At 45.3% G+C, this 22,050-nt stretch overlaps 1 non-coding gene across 1 annotated transcript; it reads right to left on the reverse strand.

Annotated features, from left to right (window-relative positions):
* Positions 1-7,108: 7,108 nt before the first annotated feature.
* Positions 7,109-7,181, reverse strand: TRNAR-CCU (transfer RNA arginine (anticodon CCU)). Its single transcript has one exon. It is a non-coding gene; the product is annotated as a tRNA-Arg (tRNA).
* Between the last annotated feature and the right edge of the window lie 14,869 nt (positions 7,182-22,050).

The raw sequence follows: 22,050 nt of genomic DNA on the forward strand, positions 1-22,050 counted from the left end.
ACCACAGATGTAGTGGAGATCTGTTTGTGCACTGTTGCCCTTTGGAGGGCCACACCCCACTGTAACATCTAAGATCCCTCTACCCCCAAGAACCAACTTCAGCCCCCTAGGCGGTGATATCACTCCCACTGAGAATGCATCCTCGAATGCAGAAAAGCACCTCCAATGGTGAAGATTGGAGGCACAGGCGCAGAGCCTGTTGTGAGATGGTTTAGAACTGGGGTCTGGAAGAAGTTAGCCCCCTACCCAAACCACATCAAATATGGAATATATTGCTGCTGCAGATAGAACTGTCACTGATATTTAATAAATGGGAGGTCATTTGCTCATTTGTTTTGTTTCTTAAAGTCCACATATGAGTGAAATCATATGGTATTTGTCCTTCCCCGAGCAAAGGATTAAAAAAAAAGAGAGCGGGGCTGCAAACCAAGAAAGAGACTCTTAACTCTAAAGAACATACATCACAAGGGAAGGGGGTGGTCATCGCAAGGGAGGGGGGTGGAGGGATGGAGAAAATAGGTAATGGGGATGAAGGAGGGCACTTGTCATGATGAGCACAGGGCGATGTATGGAAGTGTTGAATCACTGTATTGTGCACCTGAAACTAACATAACACTGTATGTTAACTATCCTGGACTTCAAATAAAAAACTTAACGAAAAATAAGTAAATAAATTGGAGGTCAGTTTGGACATCAGCCTTCTGTGCTTTGCTGATTTTATTCTTGATTGGTTCCATTGGCCACGATGGTTCTTCTTGGGACTGAGAGCTGAATTGAATTCCGGGGTGATGGAGAAACTCCTGCACCAAAGGTGACCACGTCGAGGGACGCTGTCGTTCCACGAAATGAGCCATGATGGGCCTCTCTCACCACAGGACCCGGCAGTGTCTGTTCGGTGGAATCTTCCAACCATCTGGCAAGAGGAGCATGTGTGGCCCTCCAGGAGGGCTGCCCTCCCTGTCTCCTCAAACATTGCTCATCAGCTGGAAAGTAGCAGGGCAGAGGCGGGGAGTCAGACAGCTCCCTGGAGAGCAGCCTCTATCTGAGCTCCCTCAAGGGAGGTGGGGGACCCTGCCTGGGGACTGGAGCTGGGGGAGAGGAGGCCTCTCCCCCAGCAAACACTCTCAAGCTGTCAGAAGCGAGACAGGCTGCCATGACGAGATGCTCTGCTATTAACTGGGCTTTGGTTCACCTGAGCCCCATCTCCCCACTGAGCAACATCAGGCTGTCTGCCTCAATGTTCAAGCCCAGGTTTACGTATGGAGAGCTTAGATAGACTGTATCCATAAAGAGAATCGCTGAAGAGCTCTCAGGCTGCCCTATCTTATTCTCTCATCTCCCAAGTGTACCCAGCCTCCCAGCATGTTCCCCAATACAAGTGTGATCGTGGAATAAAACAAAATCGGCATGTTAGCCTCCTTACTTGAAGCGTCCCCCATTAGGCACATGTGACGGTCCCTAGTGCCTTGCACTCCCCTGAGCTCACTGACTTCCTTTGGAGAAGACTCCCATGGGTACTGAAGGATGCCCCCCTAGTTATTACAGAGGAGAACCCTCCAGCAAGGTTCTTAAGTCTGACCAGTAGGTCCCCCACCGCAGTACGTATCAGAACCATCTGGGGAGCTTGTCCGGGCAGAGGGCCCAGAGATTATGGTTCAGTGGGTCTGGGGTGAAGCATGAGCCTTGGGATTTCTTTCATTCTTTAAGATTTTATTTATTTATTTGTTTGTTTGTTTATTTATTTATTTATTTATTTTTTATTTGAGAGAGATAGAGTAGAGGAACAGAGGGAAAGAGGGAATCCCAAGCCGACTGTGCTGAGCAGAGAGCCTGACATGGGGCTCAATCTCAGGACCTTGATATCATGACCTGAGCCGAAATCAAGAGTTGGATGCTTAGCCAACTGAGCCACCCAGGTGCCCCAGCCCTGGGATTTCTAACAAGCTCCCTGAGTGATCTGGTTGCTCAGCCATCCAAGATGAAAGTTTGGGTAGTATTGCCCTAGGGAGCTCATGGATGGGCTTCAGGAACCTCACGGACCCCCAGCACCCCAAGCAAGCTGTGTGTTTGGCGCTTTTGTCCAAGGAGAGGCCCACACAATTAAGAGACACTACTCTAAGACAGTAGTCAGAACATACTGTTTAATTTCATGGGAAGAAAAAGCAAATACAAACCAACAGAGGAGGCCAGGGGATCCCCTGGGGGAAGCTGCCTATCGAAGGAGAAAGTGCCCCCAACACGGAAGAAAGACCCTGTGGCACCCAGAGAGCAACAGCTGAGGTCTGGGGAACCCTGTGAAAAACATCAAATGTCCTTCGAATCATCCCTATCAAAGGCTTATTTGAGGAAGACTCAGGCCTCTATGAAAGCCTGCTTTGCCCATGAAGGACTTCCCCCTTCAATAGCACCTTTCCCTCTTGGAATGAGGATGTGCTTTGCTTGTACTTTAATGAAAGAAGAGAGAAAGAGAAGTGGAGGTAGGGAGAGGAGGAGGAAAAAAGAGGGAGAAATATCGAAAAGGTCATTTCTGATCTACATAACAAAAAAAGATAAAAGAGAGCTTCACATGCGATTCTCCCTGTCCTTCTCACACACACACACACACACACACACACACACACACACACAGTGGGATGGTGTTATAATTGACTGACCGCATGGCATAATTTGAGAGACCACTGCACAAAAGTATCATTTTCCCCATCTGTCACTCCACCTTTTTAGCTTCGTTTGTCTTGAATCCTGAGGGTTTTTTTCCTCTTTCAAATTTTCTGATCAGAATTTAAATACTCTGGTTGGAGACGGGGGTTTCAACCATCAGTTCTTAACCTGGATCCATGGATGCCCCTAGGTTGTGGGATGCTTCTTTGGTGTGTATCATAATTAGCATGATGTGTTTAAATGCAGATTCCATGGCCTCATCCATTTGGAAAGAGTCTGGTTCCTTCGCTCTAGAGAGGGGCTCAGGAATCTGAATTTTAAACAAGGCTCCCAAGAGATTCTTTTTTTTTTAAGATTTTATTTATTTATTTGTCAGAAAGAGAGAGCACAAGCAGGGGGGCAACAGACGCAGAGGGAGAAGCAGGCTCCCCGCTGAGCAAGGAGCCCAGTGCAGGGCTCGATCCCGGGACCCTGGGATCATGACCTGAGCTGAAGGCAGCTGTTTAACCGACTGAGCCACCCAGGCGTCCCAAGTTCCCAAGAGATTCTGCTATAGGTTGTCCTTAGGCCATGGTAACAGGACTCCAGAAGGTTGGGAATGCCCTGAAAGTAAATGCAAAGTTGTAGGTGTGTTATATGTGAGTCTCTTTCTGGGCCACAACTTTAATCAGATTCTGAAAGATTCCCTGACCTGAAAGAAGATCGTCACTAGCCGGCTAATATTTTAGCAAAGAATTGCAAAAAGAGGATCCAGAAGGAAAGAAACTTCCTTAGACTATAGGTAGACTCAGGAAAAGATTCTCAATAGTCACTTTGCTACCTGCTCTGATTGAGAAATGGAAGAAGAAGAAGAACAAGAACAAGAACAAGAAGAACAAGAACAAGAACAAGAACAAGAACAAGAAACTATACGAAGTATCAGGACTAAAGTGAAGGATCTTTAACCTGGGGAAAAAATTTTTTCAATCTACATCACAAAGAGCTGATTTCCTTACTATATAAAGAGCTGCTGCAAATTAATAAAGACCACTAAACCAATAGAAAAAATGGGGGACAGATGGAAACAGTTCACAGAAAAGGAAACGTAAAAGACAAACACATGCAAAGGTGCTCAACGTCACTTATCGTAAGAGTAATGCAGTTTAATATTGCAGTGAGATCTCGTTTTTCATCTATCAGAATAAGGAACATGAAAAAGTTGAATAACACACTGTGCTGGTGGGATTAACGGGCAACGGAGCCACGTGTCTAAAAGTTACAAATGTCTGCACCATTTGATGCAATCATTCCACTTTTAAGAATTTATCATACAAATATACCCCCCATGGGTAAAGATTATTCATTAGCAGAAGGTGGCAGAAAACCTTAACATCTGTCAATAAGAGACTGGTTAAATAATTCATGACAATCCATACAACGGAATAGGATGAAGCTCTAAAATGGCTAGTCTTTGTATGTGCTCATGGAAAGCGTCGTTAAGATGCATGGTTCTGCGAGAAAAGCAAGTTGCTGAACAATGAGTATGACATGCTACCATTGGGGGTAAGAGCATGGGCCTATCTGCTTGTGTTTGAGCCAAAGGCAGATGCAGGGTCCTGGGATCGAGCCCCGCATCGGGCTCCCTGCTCTGAGGGAAGCCTGCTTCTCCCTCTCCCACTCCCCCTGCTTGTATTCCCTCTCTCGCTGTGTCTCTGTCTGTCTAATAAATAAATAAAATCTTAAAAACCTCCCTCACTGAGGCCCCAACGCCATCTCCTATGGGTTAAAGCTCATTTCCATGCTTTAAATGCTCTTCCACAGCATTTTCCTTAATCTCTTCTCGGTCTGCTTTATGGTTTCGATACTACTTTGTATCCTGGTTTCTCCCAGATTAAAAAAAAATCTCAGTGGGGGCACCTGGGGGGCTCAGTCAGTTGAGCAACTCTTGGTTTCAGCTCAGGCCATGGTCTCAGGGTTGTGAGATTGAGCCCCGCATCGGGCTCCACACTTATTGGGGAGTCTGCTTGAGGTTCTTCCCTCTCCCTCTGCCACTGCCCCCCCCCCAAATAAAATAAGTAAATCTTTTTTTAAAAAAAATCTTAGTGGAGGGCGCCTGGGTGGCTCAGTTGGTTAAGCGACTGCCTTCGGCTCAGGTCATGATCCTGGAGTCCCTGGATCGAGTCCCGCATCGAGCTCCCTGCTCGGGGAGGAGCCTGCTTCTCCCTCTAACCCTCCCCCTTCTCATGTGCTCTCTCTCTCATTCTCTCTGTCAAATAAATAAATAAAATCTTTAAAAAAAAAAAATCTTAGTGGATAGGACTCCTTCTTCCCCACCTCTGTCTGCACCCCTCAGTGCCGGGGCAATGAACATAGATGGTTCACGGTAAAGACAACACAGCCCTCCTTACAGGACATCCCCGGCAGGGGTGTGCTCTAGATTGTACCACAGGAGACATCGGCATGTTGGGTGATAATAGTCACAAAAATAGGCCTTAACTGGGCCACCTTGCCATGAGTCACTTGATTCACTCAGATGTTTGAAACAATGTCTCTCACCAGCCAGCCAGGCATTAGCAGATAGGACTCAGCAAATAGTCTGCATTTGTTAGATACCCTGTCCAGTTCGCCAGGCCTGGAGCAGAATGGGGCGCCCTTATGCTTCCCCTCTCTCTTCCCATGCCCAGAGCAGCCTCGTTAATCAAGCAGACTCACTTTTCCATTCACCCCAGATACGGCCTCAAAAGATGGCGGCTACCAGCCTACCAATCAGCTGGGATGGGCATACAAAGCAAAATCTATTTGCCATCCCAGGCCTTGAGCAGATTCATACCTCCCAGGGCAGAGTAGCCTTCCAGCATATTATAGAAGCCCTCCGAGGGGCATTGAGTCCCAGGCATATTCTAGGCCTGCAAGAGTTTTGATCAGGCCACTCGGGAATCTTGGACACTGACGGGCAAATATACCAGCCCTGGTAGCACTAAGCCCTGACTGGTGAACAAGCTGGCTCTGCTGCTAACTTGGAGGCAGGCAGACCTCTTTTAACTGGAATCCCGTTTATCAGAATTTCACGTCACCGGAAACCTCCCGCTCTTTCTCCTGCCTCCCTCCCCAAACAAAAAAACCCACATTATACTTTTAGGGAGTAGAAGAAACAGAAAGGAAACAAGCTCCTATCAGGATTTCCGTTTTATTTTTAATTTTTTTTTTTAAAGAGAGCACGCACGAGTGAGGGGGAGGGGCAGAGGGGGAGAGAGAGAGAGAGAATCCTAAGCAGACTCCACCCCCAGCGCCCAGCACTGAGTCCAAGGCGGGGCTTGATCTCAAGACCCTGAGATCATGACCTGAGCCGAAATCAAGAGTCAGTTAGGCTTAACCCACTGAGCCACCCAGGCGCCCCAAGATTTCCATTTTATTTTATTTTTTTTTTTTTAAGATTTTACTTATTTATTTGACAGAGAGAGAGGGGGAGAGAGGGAGCACAAGCAGGGGGAGTGGGAGAGGGAGAAGCAGGCCTCCCGCCAAGGAGGGAGCCCGATGCGGAGCTCAATCCCAGGACCCTGAGATCATGACCTGACCTGAAGACAGTCGCTTAATGGACTGAGCCACCCAGGGGCCCCCAGGATTTCCATATTTATTTATTTATTTATTTATTTATTTATTTATTTATTTATTTATTTATTTATTTTTATTTGGGACAGAATGAGAGAGAGAGCACATGAGAGGGGGGAGGGTCAGAGGGAGAAGCAGGCTCCCTGCTGAGCAGGGAGCCCGATGCGGGACTCGATCCAGGGACTCCAGGATCATGACCTGAGCCGAAGGCAGTCGCTTAACCAACTGAGCCACCCAGGCGCGCTGGGATTTCCATTTTTAAAACAACGTTACCAGAATATGTCCTGAGGTCTGGCCACAAGGGGCCAAGTCCCCTCCATCCTTCTCCTGGGGTGATTTCCTCTCCCACGTCTGGATAGCAACCAGTGGTGTTCATAATTATGACCCATGAACTTGAAGGACATCCAGCTCAACAGAGACTCAAACGACGGTCTCACGTTCAGGATCTCCAGCCTTCCCATTAGTTTCAGTCAGGAGTCTGCAAACTAGAGCCCAAGCGCCAAATCCAGCTCACCACCTCTTTTTACAAATACATTTTATCGGAACATATTTTTGCTCATTTACATATTGTCTATGGCCGCTTTCATGGGACAATGTGGCAGAGTTGTACAGCGTGACAGAAACTGTGTATAAAATATTTACTATCTGGTCATTTATAGAAAAGGTTTGCAGACCCCTGGCTTAGACCACCTTTTTTTTTAATTTTTTAATTTTATTATTATTATTATTATTTAAGTAATCTCTACACCCCACATGGGGCTTGAACTCATAACCCCAAGATCAAGTGTTGCATGCTCTGCTAACTGAGCCAGCCAGGTACTCCAAGATCACTCTTTTTTTTTTTTTAACGTAAGCTCTATGCCCAACATGAGGCTTGAACTCACAACCCTATGATCAGGAGTCACATGCTCTACCAACCAAACCAGCCAGGCACCCCTGGCTTAGGCCCCTTTTAGAGCTGGTCCTATACCAGTGATGGATGCTTCCTCCTTCTTCCTCCTCTTCCTTTTTCTTCCCTCCCTTCCACTGATGCTCCCCAGACACACACACACGTGCGCACACATGCACCGCTGAAGGGAAACCAGCACTGGCTAGGAAAAAGGAGAAGGAGAATGGAAAAGCAGATGTGAATGCCTTTCAGAGACTGAGCCACCTGTGCATGGAACACAGAGCTAGAGAACCGTGTATTTCTTAGTGTACATTTGTGGAGGCGAAGGGGTAAGTTCAAGATGAAAAAGCATGTGTTGGCAATGGTGTTTTTACACACACGTAACAGGTGTGTGGTCTCCAAGAGTGTCACTGAATCTCAGGCTGAATTGGGAGAGCCACCCGCCCCCTTGCAACCCCAAGTCACCTTTGATTGTCCGCTCCTATTTTCAGCTAGGGGTTGGGGTTTGCGATAGGGATGGTGTGGGATGGGACACGTAGGGAGAATTTCTTTAGACATCTCTTCTCTTTCCTCTCTCTCCAGCCTCCTCTCTCTCTTTCCCCCAGCAACTTCAGGCAGCAGCAGAGGGAAGCCAGCTATTATGAAAACACCAATTCGCAGATGAATCTGGGTAATAGATAAAAGGCTTAGTTAGCTACTAGTGGACGCATAATATTGATTTGTTCATTTTTTTCTTTCTTTTTTTTTTTTTTCCAACTGCTTTGAATGAGTGGCAGCTAATTTGCCCAGATTGTCAATTTGGAAAGTTCCTAAAAAGAGGAATGGAGACAGAATGGACTGAGGGCTGAAGACAGGGTGACGATTTACACTCTCACTACATGAGACAACCAGGTTATAGCAACACCAGGTCCCTCCAGTCCGCCTGTGGGCTTCAGAAATTTCTATTAAATCACAGATGGCAGCATGCAGTGGTCCTCAGCTGAATGGGGTCAGGCTGAACTAGAAGCTTTGGCAATGGTCTGTTCTAGTTGCTCAGGAAAATAGATCTAACCTCAATCAAAGAAGGCTGCTTGGAGGAAGTGACAGTATGAAGGAACTTTAAAAGGCTGACAACCTGATTTTCATGAAGACATAAGAGATATCAGGAGGAAGGACTCGCCTGGTTCAGAGCTTACAGGAAAAACTGGGAAAGCCTCAGACACTGTTCTTAGGAAGGATACCAGAAATGAAATAGAACCTGGCGCCAGCTCTCTGGCTCTTGCCTGCACTGCATTAGTCAGTAAATGCCCCACAGTCTGCCCCCCGACCGGGTATGTCCCTGCTCTGGCCACTTTTCTGCCTGTCAAAACCAGCTGTCCGGGGGTGCCTAGGTGGCTCAGTGTGCCTTTGGCTCAGGTCAGGATCCTGGGGCTTGATCCTGGGGCTTGATCTCTCCCTGGGGTCCTGGGATCGAGTCCCGCATCAGGCTCCCTGCTCAGCCGGGAGTCTGCTTCTCCCTCTGCCTCTGCTCCTTCACCCTGCTCGTGCTCTCTCTCACTCTCTCAAAGAAATAAATGAAATCTTAACAAAAAACACAAAAACACAAAAACAGCTGTCAGGAATGGAACTGAAGTATGCTAATTCCGCCTGAAGTGTGAAGGGCTGGGAAGGCTAAATGTATTAGCTCTCCCGGGGAGGTTTGCGTTGTGATAAAACCAGAACTTCATTAATAACGGGAGTTCAGGTAGGAGGGGGGCTGCCCAGAAGTGTTCTGGGGAGCAAAGAAGTTTTCTCCATCCCCTGGATAACGCCAATATTGCTGGAGTGCTCTCTGCCTCTGTCTCGTCGGCTGTACCATGGGAATAAGAGCATTCCTCACTTTCTAGTGTTGTTCTGAAGATTAAATAAGATAATTAATGCATACAAAGTATGTAGCGCAGTGCTTGGCACATCATAAGAACTAAGCAAATGTTAGATCTTTATTACACTGCTTACTCATAATAGCAGCCCCGAAAAAACCCACACATACTCTTATGCTGGGTGCTGTAATTATTGTACGTAGGTTGCACTTACATACAATTGTGCAACGAGCTGGAGAAGGCACAGAGAGGGAGCCTCCAATAATTGTGGAAACAGGGGCTGCTGCCCAGGGGAGTCCTAGACAAATGATCTCTTTTCTGCGGGAAAAGGTGAAGAGGATGCCATCAAAATGTATAACTCGAGAGCATCCAGAAAGTATGGGTGGAGAGGCAATACAGCGTATTGGTTAAACACTTGGGACCCTGGAGTCTGATAGACCAGGGTTTAAATTCTAGCTCTGCCACTTATTATCTTTGTGACCCTTAGGATGTCATTGTGAATATAAACAAAGACCAACCAAGTAAGAACAAGCAAAGGCTATTTATTTTGAGCTTGCTGTAGAGTCAGTCACTTTTACTTAGGCTAAGGCAGAGACTCAAAGGCAGGCAGAGGAGTGGGGACGTTTTATGGTGGAGAAAGGAAAGGGGACAGGTGTGCCCTGATTGGATACTGTTGGCCTGGGGAAGCTGTAAGCAGGATACATAGAGGCAGAGTATCCCTTTTTTTTTTTTTCCATTTATTGGGGTTTTAAAAGTTTTTATTTAAATTCCATCATAGTTAACATACAGTGCAATATTAGTTTCAGGTGTAGAATTTAGTGATTCATCACTTACATACAATACCCGGTGTTCATCACAAGTGCCCTCCTTCATCCCCATCACCCATTTAATGCATCCTCCTGCCCACCTCCCCTCCAGCAACCCTCAGTTTGTTCTCTACAGTTAAGAGTCCGTTTCTTGGCTTGGCTCTCTCTTTTTCCCCCATGCTCACTTGTTTTGTTTCTTAAATTCCACATATAGTGAAATCGTATGGTATTTGTTTTTCTCTGACTTATTTCGCTTAGCATAAGACTCTCTAGCTCCATCCACGTCATTGCAAATGGCAAGATTTCATTCTTTCTTATGGATGAGTCATATTCCATTGTATATATACATACATACATATATATATTCTATATATATACACACACAGCCTCTTCCATATATATACATTCCATATATATATATTTATATTTGTATATATATACAGCCTCTTTATCCACTCATCAGTCGATGGACATTAGGGCTCTTTCTATAATTTGGCTATTGTAGATAACACTGCTATAAACATAGGGGTACATGCATCCCTTTGAATTAATACTTTGGTATTCTTTTGGGTAAATACCTAGTAGTGCAATTGCTAGATCATAAGGTAATTCTAGTTTTAACTTTGTGAGGAACCTCCATACTGTTTTCCAGAGTGGCTGCCCCAGTTTAGAAGCAGGGTATCCTATGTGATCTGTTAGAGGTACATAATTGACTTTCTTCGGTTGGTCCTAAGTTGGAAGCAAGGACAACAATTACGGAAGCCGTCAGTTATTAATCACATCCTGGCCATTTGGGGCCAATTGTTACAGGGATTATTATTTGGTTCCCCGGATTATTGCTAGAGATAGCAGGCTGACTTTCTACATGTCTAATTTATAGCACGCTGCCCTCATGGTCTGGCCATTATACATTTGTAAATTCAGTCTCTCATTGCTTAACTTCTCTGAACCTCAGTCTCCTCAATTTAACCGGGGTATTAAAACTTTGATTTTGGGGCCCTGGGTGGCTCAATGGTTGAAGCGTCGGACTTCAGCTCAGTTCATGATCTCAGGGTCCTGGGACGGAGCCCTACGTCGAGCCCCGCGTTGAGCTCCCTGATCAGCGGGGAGTCTGCTTCTCTCGCTCCCTCTGCCCCTCCCCCAGCTCTCTCTCTCAAATAAATAAATAAAACCTTTTAAAAAAAACTTCGATTTTTGAGGATCTGAGATTTGTGCGTAAACTTTTGGGCGCAGAATCTGGAACATAAGTGCTCAATACATGTTACCCATTGTCTTACTGGCTTGTTAACAAAATCCTGAAATAAGATAATTTAGTGAAGTGGTATTCCTCAGAGTACAGAGAAGGTAATATTAGCAGGAAAAAAGGGAAAACTTAGTGTGCCTTACAAAAGATCTCGAACACATAATCCATGCCAGCAAGAGCTAATGCATATTAACACTAACTATGAGCCAGATACGAATCCGAATAGGTTACATGTAGTGGCTTATTTAATTGTTACAACCAGCTTATGACGTTGATCCTGCCAACATTGTCATCGCCATCAGACAGAGGTAACTTTGACATGGAGAGGTTAAGTCACTTGCCCAAGTGTGAGCAACGAGTGTGTGGGCCAGGCAGCTGGGCGATAGTCTACATTCTTAATGATTATTGCCATTCTCGCAAGAGATTATGCACGCTGAAATGAAAAACAGCTTCAGAAAAGGAGTGGATAAAAAAAATCTCAGTTATTTCTCCATAAACTAAATGAAGGGGGAAGATGGGGCTATTTGGGATGTTTAAAACGTCCTTAGTCTTTGACCATGGTGACAATACAAGTCATTTGACACATGCCTCTCCCCTCACTCCATTCACCTGCTTAAGTCTGACTTGGATCACAGTTGGAAGCCACTTCCTCAGAGAAGCCCTTGCTGATCTTCCAGACTACATTCCCCCAACCCCCACCCCTGCCCCGCCCCTACACCTACCATAATTGACAAGGTATGTAATTATCTAAAGTCTGTCTCCTACGCTCGACAGAAGGATTCAGCGGGTCTGTTTTGCATGCCATTGTATCCCTCATTCCCTAGCACAGGGCTTCACAACCTGTTTTGGCCTGTGGGCCAAATCCAATCCAAAGTCTGTTTTTATAAATAAAATTTGAATTGGCACACAGCCACACCAATTCATTTACATGTTGTCTGCGACACCTTTCACACTACAAAGGCAGAGTTAAGTAGTTGCAACAGAGGGCACAGTGTCCTGCAAAGCCTAAAAATTATTTACTGCATGACCCGCTATGGCAGAAGCTTGCCAACTCCTGGCTAGCTCCTTGGATGCTCAACAGGTATTTGTTTAATGAATGAATATACTTATTTATGTATTTAACAAACATTTACATAGCACTTACTATAGTCAGACACTGTTGCAAGTGCTTTACAAATATATTTTTTAAAGATTTTATTTATTTACTTACTTACCTACTTATTTATTGTTATTAGAAAGAGGGAGAGAGGGGCGCTTGGGTGGCTCATCTGTAATATGGGAATGAGAGTATCCTTTCTTTAGGGTGTCATAAGGCTTACATGAAACAATATATGTTAAATATTTAGATCAGGGGCGCCTGGGTGGCTCAGATGGTTAAGCGTCTGCCTTCGGCTCAGGTCATGATCCCAGGGTCCTGGGATCGAGCCCCACATCGGGCTCCCTGCTCAGCGGGAAGCCTGCTTCTCCCTCTCCCACTCCCCCTGCTTGTGTTCCCTCTCTCGCTGTGTCTCTCTCTGTGAAATAAATAAATAAAATCTTAAAAAAAAAAAAAAGAGAGGGAGAGAGAGAAGAGTGCGAGTAGGGGGAGGGGCAGGGAATCTCAAGCAGACTCTGCACTGAGCACAGAGCCCGAGGTGGGGCTCAATCTCACAGCCCCGAGATCATGACCTGAGCGGAAATCAAGAGTCGGACCCTTAACCTACTGAGCCACCCAGGCGCCCCAAATGCTTTACAAATATTAATTTATTTATGCCTCATAACAACCCAGTACGATAGGTGGAATTATTATTCCCATTTTACAGAAAAAGAAACTGGGGAGCAGAGAGGTTCAGCGTCTTGCCCAAAGTCACACAGGTTGTAGGTGGCAGGGCTGGGATTCAACCCAGGCATTCAGGCTCTGGAGTCCATGCTGTCTATGCTGTGTGAACAGTTCATAGGTGGGACCTAGTGTTTCTGGTGTTCTTAGGAGAGAACTGCTGAATGGTTTTGAGAAGGGGAAGGAAGTGGTCAAAGCAGCAACAGGCGATAAAGTGGTCTAAATCCACATAGCCCCTAGGACTTGGTTGACGACAAGGAGATGCTGAAAAATACAAATTAACAAAGCATTGTTAGGCTCTCACCGTAGCTCACAGAACCAAGCAAGTTTTCTCCAAAAATGAGCTGACTGTGTTATTGTCTCTCTGCTTGGGACTGGGAAAACCATTGATTAAAGCTTCCAGCTCACTCAGAGGTGGGGACAATTTGTTTTTACTCCGTTATGTGGCCAAATACTCCACCCCTCTCCCACCAGAACCGATTGTCTTTCAAATCCCACCCGGGAACAGGGCAATAACAAGCGATCGGTTTGGTGCAATTCACCTCTACTCCTGAAAAAACAAAAACAAAAAAAATGTGTGAACTATGTTTGTTGTATTAGACACTTCCTCTTTCTGTCTCCACACTGCCTGGGGCTGTATCCCAGCTGCTGGTAGGGAGAGGCCGCAAATGACATCAAATACAATTATAGCTTCAAGGTACAATCCTGGGCCACCAATGAGTCATTGCTGTGGCTTTGGCTCCTTTGTGGTGTGCTGGAGGAAATCATCTTGCGGGCAAGCCTTGGAAGACCTTGCTGCACATGACTGAGGATGAGGGGTCAGCAGAAGCAGCTAATTAAGAAAAGTCCGAGAGAGACCAAGAGAGTCTGTCTGTTCTTCTCTTCTTGGTGGGACAAGCAGGATGCCAGGATACCACATCTGTGTTGGGGGCCTGGGCTGGGAACCTGGGTGGAGATTGGGGTTAGGCCTGCCTGAGGGTTTCAGAGCTTGATACCAAAGGTGATCTGAAAGCCAGTGATCAAGGGAGAAGCTCAATCTTAAATCCAAGCCGAGAAGCACCTGGGTGGCTCAGTGGGTTGGGCATCTGCCTTTGGCTCATGTCATGGTCCCAGGGTCCTAGGACCGAGCCCCCAGTGGGGCTCCCTGCTCAGCGGGGAGTCTGCTTCTCCCTCTCTCCCCCTGCCCTCCCTCTCTCAAATAAATAAGATCTTTGAAAAAAATATCCAGGCAGACAGCCCAAATGAAGTGCCAATCCCAATGGACAGACAAGAAAATCTGGGCTCTTCCAGAGAAAACCAGGCACAGAAGACCAGAGCAAGAGGGATAGGGACAGTGGGTCAAAGGCAGAGCCAATGGAGACTCCCTGAGCTCTTGGGACAGAGTTGCAGAAATTTTTATTGGGCGACTCGGCCTTGGCTTTGAGTTGGGATGACCCTCCTACCACCACCAAAGAGAAGCAGCGTAGCGAGGCGGTTAGGAGCACAGACTCTAACATTGCACCACCAGAGTTTGGATCCCAGCTGTACTGCTTATTAGCTCTGTGGCCTGTGGCTAGTCATTTAGCCTACTTAAGCTTCAGGTTCCATATCTGTGAAATGGACATGGAAAACATGGTAGTTCTTACCTCGCAGGGTTGAAAAAGTAAGATAACATGGTCAGTGCTTAGCACACATAAACAATAATAAATATTGCTGAATATTATTTTGAAGGGGTATCCAATTGGCTCAAAGGATAAGTGTAAGACAGTTCCAGGCAAAACCTGCATATTACCCACCCCGTGACTTGAAACGCATAAGCGGGTCCCCTTAATAGGAAGCAGGAGTTAGGCCCACTGCTCTACTCCGAAGCACAAGGCCAGTGAAATCCCTCTTGACCTCCTCTTCTGGAGGGAGTTTTCTCTTTCCCAGCAACCCTTATTCCTCCAAATGAGCAGGTCCTGCTGGCCTAATTCTGTGAAAGACAAAAACCCATACAAACATAGGTGATAGAGACGTACAGTTTCTCACCATCAAAAACTATATGGATTTCCCAAAGAAGGGTTTGGTCACATCCCTGGAATATGTAGGACGGTAGGAAGGGAAGGGATGGATTTGGGGACCTTATAATTTTGGAGTGATGTGGGGCTGCGTAGCAGAGAAATTGTTAAAGGGAAGGCCCTACATTATACCACAGGGATCTTTATCAACCTTCCTGTTTTGCAGTGTTTAGGCCAGTGTTTTTCTAAGAATAGTTTACTCAGCACTTACATCCGAACCTATCGGGGGAACTAGCAAAAAATGCAGATTCTAAACCCCTGGAGTTCTGACTCAGTATTTTTAACTAGTTTCAAGTAGGTTCTGTTTTTCTATTTTATTATACAGTTTTTGAGCAGATATATTCACATGGCAAAAAACTTCACATATATTAAAATGTATAGAGTGAAAGTGCCTTTTAGCAAACCCGTCCCGGCTCTCATCGGCCCAGTTCCTGCCCTGTCCTGCCCCCACCGGTCATATGAACCTAGGTGTTGGTGCTATTCGTTTCTTTTGAATCCCGTCAGGGTTTCTTTAACTTTTTTAGATATCAAGCAAAGGCAAATATATGTTTTTCACTTCTCCCCCAACAAAAATTAGCTCTCTTTACACACTGTTCTGTGTCTTTAAGAAAAAATAATGTAACTTACAGATCTATCCATATCTGAGAAAAAAGGAACCCTTGTGCACTATTGGTGGGACTGTAAATTGGTGTAGACACTATGGAAAACAATACAGAGGTTCCTCAGAGAATTAAAAATAGAACCACCATATGACCCAGTAATTCTATTTCTATTTATTTACTCCCCCCCCAAAAAAAACCAAAAACAGTCATTTGAAAAGATGTACCCATCCCTATGTTTATTACAGCACTGTTTACAATAGCCAAGGTATGGAAGCAACCCAAATCGCCATCGATAGATGAATGGATAAAGAAGGTATACATACATACAATGCATATGTACGACAGCCATTAAAAAAGAATGAGATCTTGTCACTTGCAACAACATGGACGGACTTCGAGGGTATTATACTAAGTGAAATAGTCAAACAGAGAAAGACAAACACCATGCGATTTCACTTATGTGTGGAATTTAAAAAAACAAAACACATGAACAAACAGGCAAACAAAAATGCAGAAACAGACCCATATGTACAGACAACAAACTGATGGTTGCCAGAGGGGAAAGGGATGCGGGGGATGGGTAAAATGGGTGAAGGGGAGTAGGAGGTACAGGCTTCCAGTTATGGAATGAAGAAGTCACAGGGATGAAAAGTACAGCACGGGGAATATAGTTGTTGGTGGTGTAATAGGGTCGTATGGTGACACATGGCAGCTACACTGGTGGTGAACATACCATAATGTACAAGGCTTTTCAAATCACTATGTTGTACGCCTAAATCTAATGTAACATCATGTGTCAATTATTCTTCATTTAAAAAAATAAAAATAATTAGGGGCACCTGGGTGGCTCAGTCGATTAAGCGTCCAACTCTTGATTTCGGCTCATGATCTCAGGGTCACGAGACCGAGCCCCGAGTCGGGCTTCACTCTGGGCGTGGAGCCTGCTTAAGATTCTCTCGCTCTCCCTCTGCCCCTCCCCCTGACTCACACTCATTCTCTCTCTCTCTAAAAAAAATAATAAAATAAATAAAAATTAAAAAATTAAAGATACATAAATTAAGGGAAAAAAGATCTTTTCCTATCACAGAGAATGTCTAGTACTTTTCACGGCTCTATAGTATTCCATTGTGTGGATGTCCCAGACTTTATTTCACCTGAGTCACTTTTGGATGGACGAATGGGTTGTTTTCCAATCCTCTGGTAACTCACACCATCAATGGATGTAATAAATTACCTTGAACATGTGTCATTTTTCAGATGTAGGATACATTTCCACAACTAGAGTTTCTTCTCTGGCTGATTCTGGTGCACACTGGAACTTAGGAACCACTGGCTTAGGGTTGCTGATGTGATAGAGCCAAGTTACATTTAAGCCCTGCTGTTAGGATGCACAGAATGGCAGAGATGGAGGGGGGGGGACCCTGAGAGATCTTCTTCCTCATTTTACAAATGAGGAAATTCTCAGGTGGGGAGAGGAATTTGCTCAAGGTTACACAGCATGTCGGTAGTGGAGCTGAGACTGGAACCCCGGCCTCCTTCCTCCTAGGCCAGGGCTCTTCTGCCTGTGATTATCATCGACAAATAAATGTGGGGTGTCGCGTGCCGCGTACGAGGGTCTCTAGCTGGAGCAGATGAGGCAGGCACTGGAGAGATAATGTAATGTAGCCTGTGGGAAATATACCAGATCTCTGCGCTCATGGAATGGCAGACTTTCAGAAAAGAGCAGAATTCAATAGGCAAACTGTTCTACAAACTATTGTGAGCCCCCAACTGCTTTCCACAGAATGGAGAAAGGCCGATGGTTCCCTATGGATCTCATTTAATCCAAATTCTGGAAAAAGTAAAACCTTTGGGTTTCCGTGCAGCTCCTTTAATGGGCTTGCTGGAGAAGGGAAAGTAGCTGGTGCCTTTTACCGAAAACCAAACTCCTGAGGGAGATGATTTGGGGTTGGTAAGTCTCAATGGAGGTGCAGCTCTTGTTCTGGAGACCCATTTCACAAAGTCCAGAAGGCCTCTTTGAGCAAACCAAGGTCTTCTAGAAGGAACAAGTGACCTCTCAGAGTCCCCCATCCCAGAATCTCTTCCCCAACATTAGAGATTTACTTTTCAGCGATGGCCTCTAAGGAGATGCTCACGGTCTCTGTCACCTTTTCTCCACCATGGAGGTAAGGTGGGATGGTGTCAAAGCAAATTTCATCAATCTTAAAGCTTTACAGATCCTTTTGTATCATCTTCAATCTTGTTCTCACTATCTTAGCCAAATTAAGTGGAAGTCTGTGTGTGTGTGTGTGTGTGTGCTTACCAGGTTAATCATTTTGTGAGGTCCTATGCAAAAAGGCGGGACAGTTTGTTGTCCTTATGTCTGATCTCGGTGTAAAAAGAGCCAAGGGGCGCCTGGGTGGCTCAGTCGTTAAGCGTCTGCCTTCGGCTCAGGTCATGATCCCAGGGTCCTGGGATCGAGCCCCACATCGGGCTCCCCGCTCCGCGGGAAGCCTGCTTCTCCCTCTCCCACTCCCCCTGCTCGTGTTCCCTCTCTCGCTCACTCTCTCAAATAAATAAATAAAATCTTTTTAAAAAGGGAAGGGTACAAAAAGGAGCCAGTATCCTCATTGAAGTGTTCCCGGCAGGCATCGGGGGAGCCTGGGATTTTGAACTGCAGGGGCTGTGAGTCCCAGCCAGAGAACATGCGTTCTTTATCCCATTATCAGCCACTCTAAGGTTCTCATTTTGATGAGAGCAAGACAATTGTTAAGTGGAGTGCTCCTCACTTACCAGCTTAATCAACCATAGCTGTAACAGCCTCTCTTTTGGCTGGTCAGCAATCACTTGTGATTCCTGAGGGAGGCGAGTGGGAGCGGGGGCCTTCAGAAAGTAGCAGGTAAAAGCAGCTGAAGGAAATTAAATTGTAAGTGTCTTTAACTCTGACACACGTGTGGCCGAAGGCAATCCGGAGAGCCCAGAGCTGGGAGCCCTTCACTCCGTTTCTAGGCTCTTAGGTCACTCTTTCTTGAGGTACAGAATCATCTGGAAAGCTTGTCAGGAAATGCTTCACCTCAGACCACTGAGTCAGAATCTCAGGCATCGGCACTTTCTTACGTCTACTGGGGATAAAAACTGCTGCCTTGCTGTGAGGAACCTTGGTTTAGGGGTTCCTACTCGTTCCATTCAAATAGGTTTCAGTGTTGTCACCATATGGAAACACCATGATAATGGCAGAGCGTATTAACTGAGCACTTACTATACGTCAGCCACTGCGCTAAGTGCTCTGCCCATTAGTATCGCACCTATAAGCCTCCCAACGTCCAAGTGAGGCCGGGGATGTTATCTGTAGCTCAGCTTTAAACAAAAAATCAAGGTTTGGAGAAGCAACGGAAAACAGCGAGTAACTGGCCGACCTGGGGTTTGAATCTAGGTCAAGCCGTCTCCAAAGGGGGTGATCCGAGCCATTAATCGTACCCTGCCTCCAACAATCATTCTAAAGCTGATTCTCATGGCACTTAGTGGTTCTTAAGAGACACCAGAAAATGGGAAGATGTGGAGTTGTCACAGCTGTGGAGGGACGCGGCGTATCTCTGATACCATTTTGTCCCCAGACCTTTTTTTGTTTTTTTTTTAATCTTCTCTCTCTGTCCTTTTATACCATCTTTGGCACTGTCCCCTGCTTGCTAAGTGTAAATCTGACTCTTCTGCTTACCCGACCTTTCAGCATTCTGGACACTGATATTTGTTTGGGTGGATAGTCCGTTACAAAAGTGAGTGAATTCAAGGCATGCTTTCCATGTAATAGGTGTTCAATGTGTCCTCGGCATGCTTGCCGTCCGACTGCCCACTTCGCTGGCTCAAAGTTTCCTTCGGCCAAGTCCTGTGATTCTCCACTTCACCATATCAGTGCTGGAGGTATGGTTGTGCACTTATATTGATTCCCGGGGGGGAAAAATGCATGAGAAAACTCTGATAATCATTGAACAAATAAATATCACTATTTATAGTTCAACTTACCACTTCATAGTATGGTGGTTTTTAAAAACACCAACCACCACAGTCTACCAGTATGCTGGCCTTCAAGGGGCCACCACAGACCTGCTTTTAGAAACTGACCTAGCTGGAAACAAGCACAAGTTGGGTTCCTTATTTTTAGAAAGGGCATTTATTATTGGCCTCTAATAATGCCAAGTACATAAATAAAGAGGATAGCCTCCCTGGATGGTAACAGATGGCAACCCCAGTTGCCTGGGTAGTCTTTACAAGTCCTTTCTTCCTCTCCGGGTCTCATCTGAAATAGCAGGACCTTGGATGAGATGACAGATAAAGGTCCTTCTATTTCTAAACCTTTAGTGCAGAACACCCAAAGTAGGCCACCTTCCAGAACAATCTTCCCACAAGTACTATTAGTTACATGCTCAACTGCTCTAATAAGAGACCGTCAAATATTGTGTTTGAAACAAAATAGCTTATTTTTCATTTACTTAGTCCAAGTAGGTGGTCCAGGGCTGGTATGGAGGTTTGAAGATGTTAAGAATACGGGCTCCTATCTTCTTGCTCCCCATCCTGTTAACATTCCAACTCATAAGGAGGGAGAGCATGGGCATTGGAAGGCATGCTTCTTTCCTTCTTTTTTTTCATGTTTCTTTCTTTTAAGGGTCCCGTTCAGAAGTCACATGAATCACTTATACTTGAGTCCTATTGGCTAAGAACCTAGTCACTTCAGGGTGCCTGGGTGGCTCAGTTAGTTAAGCGTCCAACTCTTGGTTTTGGCTCAGGTCTGATTTCAGGGTCATGGGATCGAGCCCCACATCAGGATCCATGCTCAGCGTGGAGTCTGCTTGAATTTCCCTCTCCCTCTCCCTCTCCCCCCAACTCTCTCTCTCTTTCTAAAATAAATAAATCTTTAAAAAAAAGAACCCAGTCACTTGGCTGTATATAGCTGCCAGGGATGTTGGGAAATGCAGTTTTTACCTGGGCTATCATATGCAGGGAAAGCTCCAATTACTATAGGAAAATATGAGGATAGATATTGTGGGAGTCAACAAGAAGTCTCTGCCAGAGCACTATATTGTGAAAGAATTATCTTGTTTATCTCTTTTCCCCCTCAAAGATTCCTTCTTGGTTCACTGGCTTGTTCCTCACTGGCTGTAACCAAGCAAGAAAATTCTTTTTTTAAAAAATGTATTTATTTATTTGAGGGAGCAGAGAGGGAGAGAGAGAGAGAGAGAGAAACAGATTCTCCAGTGAGCGCAGAGCTGGATGTGGGGCTTGATCCCACGAAGCTGAGATCATGACCTGGGCTGAAACCAAGAGTCAGATGCTCAACCAATTGAGCCACCAAGCAAGAAGATTCTTGATGAAAGAAGTAGGAGAGTCCCATGGACTGTTGTGAACTGGGCCTGGAGCCAGTCTCAAGTGGACTTTGGCTCTAAGAGGGGTGGAATATCTGTTCTCCAAGTGGCTATCATCTATAAAATCTGATTAAGTTGCTGGAGAAATTCACCCCAATCTTTGAATGAATTTCATCCTTCAGCTGGACTCAAACCATAGGCATTTTTAGTAAGGTGTTGGTAAGAACTGGTTGCCATTCTTCTTTTTGGTCCACTTATTTGTATTAGCATACATGTTGTTTACCATCATAAAGAGCATAGTTTTTGATATCAGATTAGTGTGACTGAGGAAATCTTCCACTCTGACCTTTAGTTTCTTCATTTGTTAAAATGCAGTAAAACCATCTAATTCAAGGGATGGTTGTGAGAATTATGTAAGCCAGGGACTATGAAATCACCTGGAATATTGTGCATATTAGGCACTCAATAAATATCCTTTGTATTAACACTAACAATACCATGAATGATTCATTTACTAACTGCTCATAATGTATGTGCCAGGCAATATGCTAGCTTCTACATAAATAGCTGGTTCATGTGTGTAGTTTTTAATATCTTAGAGTCATAGAAAGCTCCTTTACAAATAGTTGCTTAATTAGGGCTTTGTGAACGAATGTGGGTTACTGCTCTCACTTAATAGAGAGCAGAAACTTGCTGTGTATCTGGCAAAGGGCTTGGATGGGGGAGGGTGCAAGGAGAGAGTGAACCAATGGTCCTAATTTGGTGATAGTTTCCATTTCTTTCTTCCTTCAGTAAAACTCAATTTACTGAGTTTTCCCTGCTCTTTTGATACTTCGCCTGTCAGGTCTGTCAGAGAACACCTGGTATGTCAGAACTCTAAGTCTTAAAAGTCTTAACAGTCTTAACATTCTCCCTCTCTGAATCATGCTACCTTGAGACTAGTGTGGTATAGTTGACCCTTGAACAACATAGCTTTGAACTGCACGGGGGCCACTTTTTTTTTTTTTTAAGATTTTATTTATTTATTTGAGACAGAGAGAATGAGAGACAGAGAGCATGAGAGGGAGGAGGGTCAGAGGGAGAAGCAGACTCCCTGCCGAGCAGGGAGCCCGATGCGGGACTTGATCCCGGGACTCCAGGATCATGACCTGAGCCGAAGGCAGTCGCTTAACCAACTGAGCCACCCAGGCGCCCCCGGGGGCCACTTTTTTGATACAGAACTGTAAATGTATTTT

This window comes from Mirounga angustirostris, unplaced genomic scaffold (genome assembly GCF_029215605.1).
Source record: "Mirounga angustirostris isolate CCGP_5_RB_7025 unplaced genomic scaffold, mMirAng1.0.hap1 SCAF_11, whole genome shotgun sequence".
Taxonomy (NCBI): Eukaryota; Metazoa; Chordata; class Mammalia; order Carnivora; family Phocidae; genus Mirounga; species Mirounga angustirostris.